General features: G+C 30.3%; 1 pseudogene; it reads right to left on the minus strand.

Annotated features, from left to right (window-relative positions):
• Window positions 1-7,906: 7,906 nt before the first annotated feature.
• On the minus strand, window positions 7,907-15,353 carry LOC123206355 (annotated as a pseudogene).
• Between the last annotated feature and the right edge of the window lie 428 nt (window positions 15,354-15,781).

A 15,781-nucleotide genomic window follows, 5' to 3' on the forward strand; every position in this document is an offset into this window, starting at 1 on the left:
AAATTATAATTTTTTTATTATAATTTTTTTATTTATTTTTAAAATATTTGGTATAGTATTGTGTCGTGCTAGGCCAACCTGTGGCACGACCTAGTAGGCCCACGAGCGGGCACAACCTACTATAATAGCAGGTCATGACCTTTTGAGCCATGCTTTTTAGCTATGCCTCGGGTTGGTCAAACCCACTTGTCATGTCTAAATATATAAATAAATATATATTTATATGTATCATTATATGATTAGATGTCACTTTATCTTAAATTTAGAATCATTTAATTACATAATAACATATATCAAATATGTACTTATTTATGTATTTAAAAAAGTTTACTTAGTTTTATTGTAAAATTTATGAAGTAGATTTATAAAACAATAAATCATTTATACACTTTTTAATTTCTTTTTTTCTTATTTTTAATTGAATGCTATAAATGTATGCATATTTTGATTATTCAATTAGAATAAGTTGTTTGTAATTGTGTCCTATGGATTTTTATTTTTTTTGTGTTCCTTTAAATTTCTCAAATTATATCTAAAATGAGAATTATGATTTTTTATATATATTTTCTCGTAAAAAAAACATATATAATTTTGAAAAAATAACCAAGTTATATTCAAAATAAGAATTAAGATTTCGGATACATCAGATTAGCCAAGTTTTTATATAATTCACAATAAAGATAACAATTAGTGTTTTCAGAATATATCGAAGTGAAAAATCATGTTAAATTATATTATTCTAACTTGTTTTATTTTTTGATAATCGATCGACAATTCGACATTCAAATATACAAATCTCTAAGTATAACATTTTAATTGATTGTTTAATCAATATGCAAATGACATATGGATTTTTAATCCAGACAATTGAGTTTTAACTTTAACAGTTAGATTTGAAGATATTGTTTCTATCATGATTAGAATTATCTTTTTGTAAATCTTTACGTGCTCCTTGTATCAGAGTTGTGAATATTTCAAAATTTGTGTGAAATATTGTGTCTAGATTGTGGTTGATGTACACACTTGATTATATTAGATTTAAGTGAATCACTTTTTTTTTTAACTCTTCACATTGAAAATGTTTTACCAAATAGAAAATTGTGTTATTGCACTTTGTCCTTTCAATTTTTTTGATATTGTAATATTTTTTTGGCTCAAAATTATGTGATTTTTAAAAAATTTTCATTAGTTAATTGACAAACAATGATAGAGTCAAGGAGTTCCCCAAAGCAAAAGTCTTGGCCCTGTTATTGCCTAAAAAGACTTTTAATTCTAAAGTTATCTGATTCATAACTTTGGGGTAGGGGTAGCATTGTTGGTTGGAATGTAATCAAATATGAAGGGTCCCTTATCACTTCATTTACATCAGAGAAGTTTAATTTTCTTCTTACAACCAGACTGATCATCAACAATCAAGTTCATGTTCTTTCAAGAAAATAACTTTTACTGGTAAGTTATAATTTAAGTAACATATAAGAGATCATATATATATTTTAGCATTTTGGATTAAAATGTTTTTGGAAGAATATTATCTCCACTAAGGACCTGATTTAAAGGCCCCAAAGAAACCATTCGGCATACTGTGACTGTGAGCAGCCATTCATATGAATTCATACTAATCTGAGAAAAAGTGAACAAATATTTTAGGAACTTTCAGTCAAGTAGTCATTTTGCTCCACAGAATTCAACGAGGGTATGCTAATTCAAGCACAAACTGATGCTTACAACTTCATTATATCAATCAATATTTACAAAGAAAGCCAGTGCTGTCCAAGATATTTATCCAACAGATGAAAAAATTCTAGGTAGAAATTTCTGTAAAACAATTTATTATGCCTTCAAGTTTGTCAGATCCAAAGGTTGAACGTTTCACCCTTCAACCTCATAGTACGTTGTAGTTGAAATTTCTACGAAGTGTTAAAAATGAATTCGTCTGTAAAAGAAAGAAAGAAAGAAAACGATTGGTGAACCTCATAGTGCGTTGTTGCTGATATTTCGTCAAAATGCTAAAAAATAATTCGTGTGAAAGAAGGTAAAAAAATGACAGGTGAGCCCAGCATGGAGGGCAGACAAGTATAAATAGAATGTGACCCACAACCAGCTATTGACTTATCAACTTTTGTTTAAAAATATAGAAAGGGTTGACAGAACTTTAATAACCCAACCCAACAAGAGAGAGCTTTGCAGGGTCAAGACGCAATCAATGTGTTACACGTTTCTTTCTATGAAAGAAAAAGTGATCATCTGGTTTTATTATAAAATAAAATGATAATAAATTTTATTTAAAAGTCGACTCATTTTAAAGATTATTTAAATTTAAATTGGAGATATTAATTAATTGAATAAAATTTTTTATTAATGCATTTTATATTGAATTTTAAAAAATTATTTTATTTTATTATTTTTAATTTTTTTGTTAAATATGAACTTATAATCGATTCAAAAATCTGGTTATTCTAAATTCAAATTAGTATATAAATTAGTTTTTCATATAACTTTTTTTTTTGGTTTAATTTACGTGATTTCATTCGATTTGATTTGATTACTAAATAATATTCAAGCACCCCTTATCTAACATTTAGCATCATAACATGAAAAGCCATATCTAGCTTGAAGTCACAAATTATTTCTTTCTATTTTGCTTAAGATGTCCTAACGTAAATATAACACCCCAAAACTAATATAAATATACAATAAAATTTAAAATTTTTTTAATCAAATAAAGTTTTGAGTACACAATTTTTTTTTTCAACCTCAAAATATTATGACAGAGTAATTATCCTTAGTAAAAAATATAAAATCAAATGGGTATTAATTTTCTTTTATTTAGTCTCTTCAGTTATTTTTTTCTCCTTAATCCTTAACCGTTAAACAGTCACTCACACTCTGTATCAAAATTTAAGTAGAAACCAAACGTGATATATGCACGCAAAAACATTTAATTTGAATACTGATAAAGAAAGTAAAATAAAATCAGACGTTTAAACATATAAAACAATGTTTAAATACCAAAATATATATGAACATTTTCATATATTAATCTCAAAAATATTTTAAGACTTATGTCACCTATCCTTTAGGTGACCCGATCAAAATTTCAAAATCAAATGTCAATGGTAATTCGATGATCCAACCAGAATTTCAAAATCAGATATCACCTATAATTCAGGTGACTTGGCCATAATTCAAAAATGTGCACAACAAATTAGATAATCCAATTAGACCAAACTTATATTTTAGAGTTTTGAGTAGATATTCAGAAACTACGAACAATGAGTTAAAACTTTCATAAATACAAAATTCCAAATCATAAATGAAAAGAGCAATACTACGTATACTCATTTTGGGTATACAAATATATACACAATTATATATGTCACCACTAAACTAAACTCTTGGGACAACCCCTGAATCTTAAGTCCAAATTCCTTTTCATAGCTTTCTTTCTTTTCTTTTTCTCTCATTTATTTCATTTCCTTTCTTTCTTTTCTTTTTCTCCTCCTTTTCTTTCTTTCCAAAAACTATAAATTACTATTCATTAGATTGCTCATTTTGTAGGGTAGTATTTTTGTTCATATAATTTAACAGTCCAAATGGTCTGTAATTCATATAAGTTATATATTATTGAAAAAAAGATTCAAAGAGCTTTCCAACAAACTATGATAGCACTCATGATTCATTAGATAAGACAGTTAAAATGTGGGATGAAATCAGTGACAAAAAACTGTGTTTATTATTTATTTGATAAGACAATTTTTTTGTTTATGCAATTTAATAGTCCAAACGATCTCTAATTCATACAAGCTATGTATCATTGAAAAGAAGATTCAAAGAACTTTTCAACAAGCTATAATAACACTCATGATTCATTAGATAAGACAATCAAAATATGGGACGAATTTAGTGACAAAACTGTAAATATTTTTCAACTCTCTACCATGAACAAAATCAAACACATAGATACCCCAAATGACAAAACAACATTTCTCAACTTCAAAATCATCATTTATAATATAGAGCAAAAGAACCAAAAGCATAAAATATGAAACATACCAAGAATGATTCCACTTACCTTATTTTTAGCTAATTTTTGTCAAGTTGGATCCCTCCTCTGTGTCTTACTTTTTTTATCATGAAAACCACCTTAAATTAACACCAAAATATATTAACATATTCATATAACATACATCCAATATATATATAAACATAGGTAAAGGAAAAAGAAGGATATCTTTTAGTTACCAAGGCCTCCAAAGTGTTTCCTCTTTTAATTTTTCCTTATTTTTCTTTCAAAACCCTTTAAATCATTCACTTTTCTTCCAAAAACAAAGAAAAAACATGAAGAAGGCTGCTTTCTTCTGGAAGAGACAGGAAAAAATGATGGAAAAAGGCATAAAGTTCTTTTTTTTTTGTCTTTTTTGTCTTTATATATATATATATACACTTTTTAATATAGATATATATCTTATATATACATTTGTCTCTTTGTAATTGTTTTATATAAATATATATATACACACACATACACATATTTGAACATATATATTTAAAATTAGAAATATCTCAAAAGAAGGTCAAAAAACATAAATGTCCCTTAAACGTATCTAAGAGTATTACATTTGGTAAATGGAATGGTGTTCCCGAGCCTGTGTTCACAAGGCAGACATATACATAATTTTTCTTGGGGATATGAATGATCTCCTTTGTAACAATAGTGGATGCATCTTGCAATTCCACTGAATCCCACACGTCAGCTTCAAGAAGTAGATGAAAGCTTGGTACTTGCCCCTGGCCATCATAATTGCCATACATGAATCTTGCTCTAATAAAAAACTTCAGATTTCCATGTAATGGTTTCACTTTCAGGGTGTAACAATTTTTTACACCTTCTGGGAAGCTTCTAACATTCAAGAATTGTTGTTCCAGGGTGATACTGGTGTATTCTGGTGATATATTTTTGCTTACACCAGTCTATGAATGTTGCATCAGAAGTATAGTTTAGGCCTGCCAGCTTATCAGTATAGCCGGAGTTTTCTGATATTCCACAATCTATGCTTTTAAAACCTGGGAAAAAAATATGGTTAGACAGAGAGGGATCCTTAGTATATCAATATAGTTAGTAAATAGAAATAAATTAACACTTAAAATTGTTTATTGAAACCTGATTGACTCTGACCATGAACCAGCTGCTTTGTAAGAGCAACAATGCACAAGAACTCGAACAAAAAATGTTTAAGCATCTCCATTGCAACTTTTTGGTTCCTTCAACTGCTCAGTTGTATAAGAAATGTGTGAAAAAAAGCCGCAGTCTGCCGTAGTGTGAGGTTAAGCTCATAATTAAAAAATTTTGAAAATAGGCAGACAAGGCCCTCCCTGATTTTTTTAAAAATTATTATTTTCTTTTTTTAAATTAATTTAATATATTATGCAAATTAAACAGATGCAGTATTATTTTTCTAAAATTGAATTTATAAAACAGTAAGTCACTGTTTTTATTATTTTCTTATTTTTAATTGAATGCTATAAATGTATGTATATTTTAAACAATAAGTTGTTTGTAGAATGATTTTTTTTTCTTTCAAATTATCCAAATTACATTTAAAATAAAAATTAAGATTTCGGATACATATTTTTATATTAAAAAAGTGTACGTAACTTTGACGAATTAAAATTTTGGATACATCAAATTACCAAGTTGGTATACAATTCATAATAAAGATATTAATTAGCATTTTCAAAATATATTGAATAAAAAATCATGTTAAATTGAAGAAGTATATTATTCTAATTTGTTTTATTTTTATATAATTTATTGATATTCAGATATATAGATCATCATGTATAATATTTAAACTAATTCTTTTTAATTAGTACGTAAAAAAACATGTGGATTTTAAAATTGAATTTTAATTTTAACAACAATAAAACTATGTATACCCATTTTTGATACATAATTTATGTACACAGATGAGTATTATCGTGTGATTGGATATTTTCTTATCATATGATGACACATATTTTAAAATCACCTAATTACATTATGACACATCACTATGTACATGAATTATGTATTAAAAATGGGTACACATAACATTGCTTTTTTAACAATTGGATGTTAGACTTCTTTTGTTGTGATTTTAATTTTTTTTATTAATATTTATTTATTTCACTTATATTAGAATTGTAATTATCTCTAAATTACAATTTAATGAAAATGTGGTGAACCATGGAGAATATAAAGAAGATGTGACCCACAACCGTCAATTTAAAAAAATAAAAGGGGGTTAAGGGAGCTTTAATAACCCAACAAGAGGAATCTTTGCCGGGTCAAGGTGCAACTTTATGATTAATTAATCGATTTTAAATAGAAGATTATTTTACTTTATTATTTTTACTAATTTTTTTAGATTAAGCTTCACATTTTATTATTTTTTGGTTATATTTTTTGAAATTGGTTTGATTTACTTAATTGTTTTAACAAAAAATACATATTTGTAGATCATTCAAAAGTCTAGTTATTCCGTATTCTTAAACTAATATCTAAACTAGTTTTTTATGGAATTTATTTTTTGGTTCGATTGATTTGATTCAATTTGATTACAAATAATATTCAAACACCCTGTTATTTGACATCCAGCATCATACCATGAAATGACATTGCAAACACAGTAATTAATTTGGAGTTGTAATGCTCTAGTTGTGTTGTGTACATAGATTTTAATAAGTGTTTCTTAGTAAATAAATGGTATAGGGAACTTAGAAACTCCTGATACAGACCTATATATATGTTGAATGACCTTATGCTTGACCAAAACAGTGTAGAAACCCTTAGTGTGGAATTTTCATATTGTGACACACGTCCATATATAGTCTCATATACACGTGTTGTTTTAGAAATTTCAAAAGTTTGAGAATCTCATGTTTGCTCTAAGGGAAGATATGCATGAACGTGTAGCATGAGACACACACCCGTATATAACTTTCCAAAAGTGGATGGCAAGCGGTAGAAAACACATGACAGGTACACGTGGATCCATGTGCATGAGAGTGTATTCAAATTAACTCTTCATGTGCATCTGTTTTATGCACAGTTATACTTTTAGGCTAAGTGCATAGAAAGGAACAGTTAAACAAGAAGAATAATGTGTCATCAGAGGATAAAAAATCCATTTGCAAAGATAAATCAAAGGAAATTGTGGTGGTGATGGAACTTCTCCAAATCGGTGTGTATTGGTCAAACAAGAAGTAAAAAATATGGTTAAGATGAATTATGCTAATTCAGTTACAATTAACATATATTTTTATTTTTGGGAGGTTTCTGAAAAACAAAAATAATGAAAACCATACCCACGAAGAATTTACAGACAAACAGTGTTACGCCATCTCTGGCTAAATATCTTAAATTATTTCTTTTTGTTTTGCTTAAGAAGTCCTAATATAAACACTCTCAGCTGGCTGAATGGCTACCTTGCTAAGGGAGAGAATTCTGTATGGAGATTCATAGTCATCATTTTAGCACAATCCTTCGTTCGAGGTCGCTAGAGTTCTAAAGGGTGGTAGTGAAAGGATTACCTAAATTTCTTGTAAAAAACCTTAACAAACTATATATATCATTGGTAGCATTATTTGACTCCAGTTTTGGATTGAGTCAGGAAGAGAAGTGGCGGATTTAAGTTTTTCTAATGAAAAAGTCTCAAGTTTAGATCAATAATAGATTCTCAATTACTCTAAAACCCATTTACGCCTATTGGATGTTTATTTAAGCTCAGGTTTAGGGGTCTCTGCTCTTATTTGCCCCAGCCCGCATTGCTCCCAAAATGTTTTTCCCTTATCTTAATGTTAAAATATTCAAATTAAAAAAAAAAATCAAAATTAAGAATTAAGCAAAAGAGTATTATGTCCTTTAACAGGACCTAATTATATTGTTGAATTGATCATCACTTAAACAAACATACTTATTTGTTTCATATGAAGAAAATTTCAGTTTATATTCATACATGTAGCCCTGCTTATGTATGAATATGTCTGTCAAACACCAAATAATGCCGTTTTCTTCTTTTTTCTGCTTCAACAGTTGCAGCAGCTCTGTTCTTTAACTTCCTTACACAGGAAGGTTATTCCAAGACCTGGAACATGAAGAAACACAGACCTGCTTCTTGGTTAAGTGGGATACATTTTGTAAAGTATTACCTTAATATAGGAAATATTTCAGTGTCGAGATTCAAATTCATCGACAACGTAGAATCTTTTGATTCAGCATCCTTGCCCATCTTCTTACGGGCTACCTCCATTTCCAAAGACTCATGCAGTTCCATTACTACCTGATTCATGGTTGGTCTTTTAGCAGAAGTTGTAGAAACACAAGTCATTGCTATTTCCACAGCCTTCCAAACAGAGTTGGTTTCAAAATCCCCATTTAATCTTGGATCAACAATATTCGCAATATCTACCTTGGCAAGCATGAAACTTACCCACTGACTTACATGAGTCCTCTCAGGGTCAAGAGTATCAATGACAGGTTTGCCTGTGATTATTTCCAAGAGAACCACCCAAAAACTATATGCATCACTTTTTTCTGTTAACCTGTTTGATATATAGTATCTGTAGGGACAAAATAAATAATCTCAGTTTTTTTTAACCTAAAATATATCTTAACAGGTTAAAGAGCTCACAACTATTTAATTAGTCATATCTTAGTATTCCCAAACAATGTGGAATATACGTACATGTCTAACATGTCTTTTGTGTTTTGTCAATGTGTGATAGCATAGAGGTGTCACATTTCCTCTATACAATTGTTGTGAATAGTATAACAATCACATTTGTACTTACTCAGGGTCAAGGTATCCAGGGGTGCCAGCAACAACTGTTGACACATGAGTTCCACTTTCAACTGAAAAAATTCTGGAAAGACCAAAATCAGATAATTTGGCCTGGAATCTTTCATTCAATAAAATGTTTGTGGTCTTCACATCTCTGTGGACAATGGGTGGCTTACAACCATTGTGGAGGTACTCCAATCCTGCAATTTTAAAGCAATGTACACTAGTTCACTTAGATAGAAACCAAACTGCAGAATGTTGAAAAGAGAATATTGCAAATCAAAGTATTTGTAACCTTGTGCGGCCTCTGTTGCTATTCGAAGTCTCCCTTCCCAGCTCAAGGTGTCTGCATCATTTTCTGTATTCATAAAAAAATTGTAAGGACTATATTTTTTTATTAATCAATGATATTGTCTCCACTGTCAAGATATTATCTACAATATCATAATTTACTTTTGAATTTTACAACCCAAAAAACATCTTAATAGCTTAAAAAACTTACAAGTTATTTAACCAGTTTTATCTTATTATATCCAAACGATGTGAGATGCACGTACAAACCTAATATCTCTTATATTTTGATAATGTGTGATTCTTTTAGGAGTGTCACACAACTGATAGTGCAACTAAAAAGTTTCTGAACTCGGTATAAGCACTTGAAACTTCATAAAAAAAATCTTTATTGATGAGCTAAACAAACCTAAAAGATGTGACTGTAAGTTTCCATTAGCCATGAACTCATAGATCAATCCCATGTTTGTGGGCTCATCGCAATATCCAACAAGTGTTGTCAAGTTCTTATAGTGAACTCTCATAAGAAGCTCAATCTGTAAAACAATAGACATAGTTAGTCAATCATATATGATGAAGTTGACAGTTTTTATTAAAGTAGTCAAAATAACTATATATTATTTATTTATTTTGCATGATAAAATTTAGTTATAATTCTTAATCTATGTTCTTTCATGACTAAACTGATAACAATTTGATTAGATGATCTTAGCCTTTCATTTATGTTATAAAAAGATTGGTAATATTAAATTGAAGTGGAAACAAAATAAAAAATATAAAAGAATTTTAACTTAATTTTTAGAATTTTTATTATTTTATTTAAAAAAATATATAATAGGATATGATATAATACATAATATATAATATGAAAAATTATATTTTTGATACATAATACAATTCAAATTTTATAGTAAAAGATATTTAATCAACAGATTATTTATAGGTAGAATTTTTTACATGTTTCACCCTTAAACCTCATAGTACGTTGTGGTTGAAATTTCTACAAAAGTGTTAAAAATGAATTCGTCTGTGAAAGAAAGAAAGAAAACGACCGGTGACCCTAATAGCGCCTTGACGGAACTTTAATAACCCAACAAGAATAATTAATTAAAAAAACTGGTTGATATCTAAGCTAGTATTTCAAATAACTTATTTTTTGGTTTAATCAATTCAGTTTGATTTGAGTTTCAAATAATATTCAATCACCCCTATATCTAAAAAAAATGCCATTTTAAAATTATTTCCTTCTATTTTGCTTAAGAAACAATGCCATTTTTTATTGACTAAATAACATGTGCTTTGAATTGAATCAGAAATGTTAGCATCACATCTAAAGACAATTGCATATATATATATGGAAAAGTCTATTGTATATTAGACCATTCTTTTTTTTCCTTTTCAACTTTTACATCACGTCTACTTTTTACAGATTTGTTAATTAAGATTGCATCTAAATTAAGTTAATTTGGTTTTAAAAGTTAGTTTGACTTAACTTGAATTCATTTAATTTGAATTTAAACCAAGTTCAAATATAAAAAGTTAATTCATTTTTTCAATCGAGTCAAATTTGAAGCAAGGGGTGTTCGACTCTAATTTATAACTTGAATCTATAATTTGAATTCATAGTGTTAGTTCGATTTGAATTTATAATTTTAATCTATGGTTTGGATTTGTAATTTGAGTTTATAACTCATTTACAAAATAACATCGTTTTGTCTATTATTTGATAAAACGACGTTATTTTGTCGATGAGTCACAAACTCAAACCACAAATCTGAGTCACGAATTTGAACCATAAATACAAACCAAACTTGAGTCAAACCTTTTTCATTCAAATCGAACTCGAATCACCCTCAATTTTGATTTAATAAACTCAAATCAAATAATTTTTTATTCGAACCAAATTTGAGTTAGATAGTATTCGAACTTGGTTTGTTCGTATCAATCCCTATGAATGCCAATAACAAATTTTAGAGCTTCCATAATTTAATGAACGTGCCTACTTACTTAGAGCTTCCAACTTCATTCTTGAACAATAATTAAGCAATTGAGTTAACTCAATTCCTACTTGATCTCTGAATCATGAGTCATGTCATGCCAGAACAAGTGTTATTTCTAAACCAAAACTTGTTTCATTAGGGTTTAAAGCTATTCTTCTTCCTACAGGTAAGAGATCTAGAAATTTGGAGAAGGAAACACATGTCCATACATTGTTTAACATGAACAAAATTTAAGTATATATTCATATACGCAGCCCTGCTTATGCATAAATATGTCTGTCAAACACCTAATAATGCTGTATTCTTCTATTTTCTGCTTCAATACCTGCAGCAGCTCTGTTCTTTTAATTTTCTTGAAGCACACAAGAAGGTTATTCCAAGACCTGGAACATGAAGAAACATCGATTTATGCATGGTTTAAGTGGGTTACATTTTTGTAAAGTGCTTCCTTAATATAGGAGATGTTTCAGTATCGAGATTCAAATCCATTGATAACATAGAATCTTTTGATTCAGCATCCTTGCCCATCTTCTTACGGGCTATCTCCATTTCTAAAGCCTCATGCAGTTCCATTAGTACTGACTCATGGTTGGTCTTTTAGCAGAAGTTGTAGAAACACAAGTCGTTGCCATTTCCACAGCTTTCCAAACAGAGTTGGTTTCAAAATCTCCATTCAGTCTTGGATCAACAATATTTGCAATATCTCCCTTGGCAAGCATGAAACTTACCCGCTGACTTACTGAGTCCTCTCAAGGTTAAGAGTATCAATGACAAGTTTGCCTATGATTATCTCCAAGAGAACCATCCCAAAACTATACACATCACTTTTTTTTTGTTAACCTATTTGATGTATAATACCTATTGGGACAAAATAAATAACCTCAGCTTAGTTTAGTTTTGAAGATATAACGTTCCTCCATACAATGGTTGTGAATAGTATATCAATCACATTTGTACTTACTCAGGGTCAAGGTATCCAGGGGTGCCAGCAACAACTGTTGACACATGAGTTCCACTTTCAACTGAAAAAATTCTGGAAAAACCAAAATCAGATAATTTGGCCTGGAATCTTTCATTCAATAAGATGTTTGTGGATTTCACATCTCTGTGGACTATGGGTGGCTTACAACCACTGTGGAGGTACTCCAATCCAACGTTTTAAATCAATGTACACTAGTTCACTTCTTAGATAGAAAACAAGGTGCAAAATGTTGAAAATAAAATATTGCAAATCGAAGCATTTGTAACCTTGTGTTGTGCTGCCTCTGTTGCTATTCGAAGTCTCCCTTCCCAGCTCAAGGTGTCTGCAACATTTTCTGTATTCATAAAAAAATTGTAAGCATATGAAACCTCATAAACATCTTATTGAATGGGCAAAACAAACCTAAAAGATGTGATTGTAAGTTCCATTAGCCATGAACTCATAGATCAATCCCATGTTTGTGGGCTCATCGCAATATCCAACTAGTGTTGTCAAGTTCTTATGGTGAACTCTCATAAGAAGCTCAATCTGTAAAACAATAGACATAGTCAGTCATGTATGAGGAAGTTTAAAGTTTTTAGTAAAATAGTTGATACACCTCGGCTTTAAATTCCTTGTATCCTTGAACTGATGATGGAGACAGCATCTTCACAGCTACTTGAGCGTCATCAATGTATCCATGGTAAACTGCTCCGAATCCACCTTTTCCAATAGCCTTCTCAAAGTTATTTGTAAATCTCACTAAATCAGAGTATTCATACCCTGGAGTTTTTGACTCCAATGATTCATTCTTCTTCCCAACTGGATAAGAGTATCAACTTCAATAAGCATGAGTTGAGTGGATGTTGAAAAACTTTTAATAATTTCTTGTGCCATAATTTTTACCTTGTTTTCTTGATTTAAAGTTCCATTAAATAGACATTGCAGTTAGAATGACACAAATTGAAACTACTAGTGCTACTACTGGAACAACTGCTACTGGAACAGTAAGTTTGTTTTTATGTCTGCCTTTGCAGGGAGCTTCGGAACAAAGATCTGAATTTCCTTCCATACTGGAATAAATGGGAATCATTAACATAATACTTGAATGACAGCAATATGTAATGCTGATTGCTACAAGTAGTCAAGAGATCTATAATTTAGCAGCAGTATGCTCCTTATGGAGAGTTTTTGTTAGAAATAAGTACAAAATTATTGATTTATAATTACCACTTTTACTAACAGTTTTTTGGTTTTCACAATACTCATAAGAATTTTAATCAATTGATCTAGCAATAGCTTTGAACTGAAAGCAAACCTTAGTGATAGCAAACCATTCTGTTTTCTGTCCATGAGGGCGGCTGGAATTGAACCTTTGAGTTTATTTCCACTTAAGTTTCTGCAAGTGAATGGTAAACATAATCCATATATATATATTTCAACCAATAAACTTAGTTGTGATAGAAATTCAGGCATTGGTTCAATCAAGTTGTTATTCAACAAGTCCCTGAAAGGTAATTGAAAATATCAGATTGATTTATTTTCTATCATTAACAATTTAAGAGCTCTTACAGGTTTATTAGGATTGAGATGTTTACAGAGATTTTATCGATATGAGACGGGATATGTGAGGAAATATCTCCCTAGATATTCCACTAGATGATAAGTTCCAGGTTGCATGAAGAATCATTTTGTTATAAAAGAAAATGGATTCTGGATCAAACTTAAGAAAATTGAAACTGCGATGATGGCTTTAAAGTGAAGACTCACAGGGATTTAATCTTGGGGGGATTATAATCATCATAGCTGCAATTAATACCTTGCCACATATAATATTTAGGCCACATGGATCTCCTTGCCAAATCCTTCTCAATTCATACATTGACTTGATATTCATGACAACATCAACTAATGGTTGCAAATATGCATATACATAGAAGAGTTAAATCGAGGCGGACTAAAGAAGAGTTAAATCATCTACAACTTACAAAAAAAAAAAAGAACATACCATCCTGTTGGTTTGTTAGGAATTGAGAGAATTCCTTTACTGTATATACCTCAAAAGCGTTAAGGATGGGTGGTAAGGATGAATTTTCAGTTTTGTTGATTTAGAAATCAATCGTTTCTGCTTCTATGGCTTTTGTACTGTAAGTGGTATTTGCGTTTAAGTTGTAAACAAAAGCGTAAGGGTTGTTCCAGAGCTTTCCATTTAAGTAGATGGCCTGTTCTCTAGTCTGATTGCGTCGATTCTCTTGAACATCAGCAAAGTAGAAATAAACATAAAATCCCGATATGTTATTTGAGCGGTCCCAACTGAACTGCAAGGAATTGCTTATATTTGCTGGTACCACTGCAGTCCTCATGACAGCAGATGGTGGCCTATATCTGCTCTCACTGGAATCGATAGGCTGGGAACTGCTTATCATTACCCAGCTGTTGCTGTTGTAGGGTGTCCATATGCGATCAAAAGGGTCATCTCTGTATCTGCATCACACTGATTTACTAAGAACTCAAAAATTTACTCACAAAATTTTGATAAGATAAAATGACTCACCTGGATGTCCCCTTGTCTGTTGAACCAACATCCCACCGCCAAGAGAGTAGCAGTGATCCTGATTCAGTTTGGTAACTGGAATTAGTCACAGGCCTTAATTCTAATGCTGAAATGAATGGTGTTCCGGAGCCTGTGTTCACAAGGCAGGCATATACATAATTTTTCTTGGGGATATGAATGATCTCCTTTATAACAATAGTGGATGCATCTTGCAATTCCACTGAATCCCACACATCAGCTTCAAGAAGTAGATCAAAGCTTGGTATTTGCCCCTGGCCATCATAATTGCCATACATGAATCTTGCTCTAATCAAAAACTTCAGATTTCCGTGTAATGGTTTCAGGGTGTAACAATTTTTTACACCTTCTGGGAAGCTTCTAACATTCAAGAATTGTTGTTCCAGGATGATACTGATGTATTCTGGTGATATATTTTTGCTTACACCAGTCTCTATGAATGTTGCATCAGAAGTATAATTTAGGCCTGTCAGCTTATCAGTATAGCCAGAGTTTTCTGATATTCCACAATCTATGCTTATAAAGCCTGGGAATAAAAAATATGGTTAGACAGAGAGAGATCCTTGGTATATCAAAACAGTTAGTAAATGGAAATTAATACTTAAAAATTGTTTATTGAAACCTGATTGACTCTGACCATGAACCAGCTGCATTGTAAGAGCAACCATGCACAAGAACCCAAACAAAAAATGTTTAAACATCTCCATTGCTACTTTTTTGTTCCTTCTACTACCCAATTATACAAGAAATGTTTGAAAAAAAGGCCGCACTTCGTATGAAGGAATAGTCAAATGTCAACTTTGATTTGCATGGGAGATTGGGCGGATCTGTCATAGTGTCAGGGTAAGCCTCAAAATTAAAAAATTTTGAAAATGGGTAGACAAGGCCGGCCCACCTTGAATTTTTAAAAAGTTCTTATTTCTTTTTTTTTTTAATTTAATTTAATTTAATATATAATGCATATCAAACGGATGCATTATAATTTTTCTAAAATCTTTCACTCACCATCTCCAAATTTCCAATCTTATTTGTTAAGGTTTATTTTCAAAATAAAAAATTATAATTTTGTTGTTTTATTGTTCTGTTTCGTAAACAATATTTTTATTATAAAATTGGATTTATAAAACAAAAGGTT

This window comes from Mangifera indica, unplaced genomic scaffold, assembly GCF_011075055.1.
Source record: "Mangifera indica cultivar Alphonso unplaced genomic scaffold, CATAS_Mindica_2.1 Un_0033, whole genome shotgun sequence".
NCBI classification, from domain to species: Eukaryota; Viridiplantae; Streptophyta; class Magnoliopsida; order Sapindales; family Anacardiaceae; genus Mangifera; species Mangifera indica.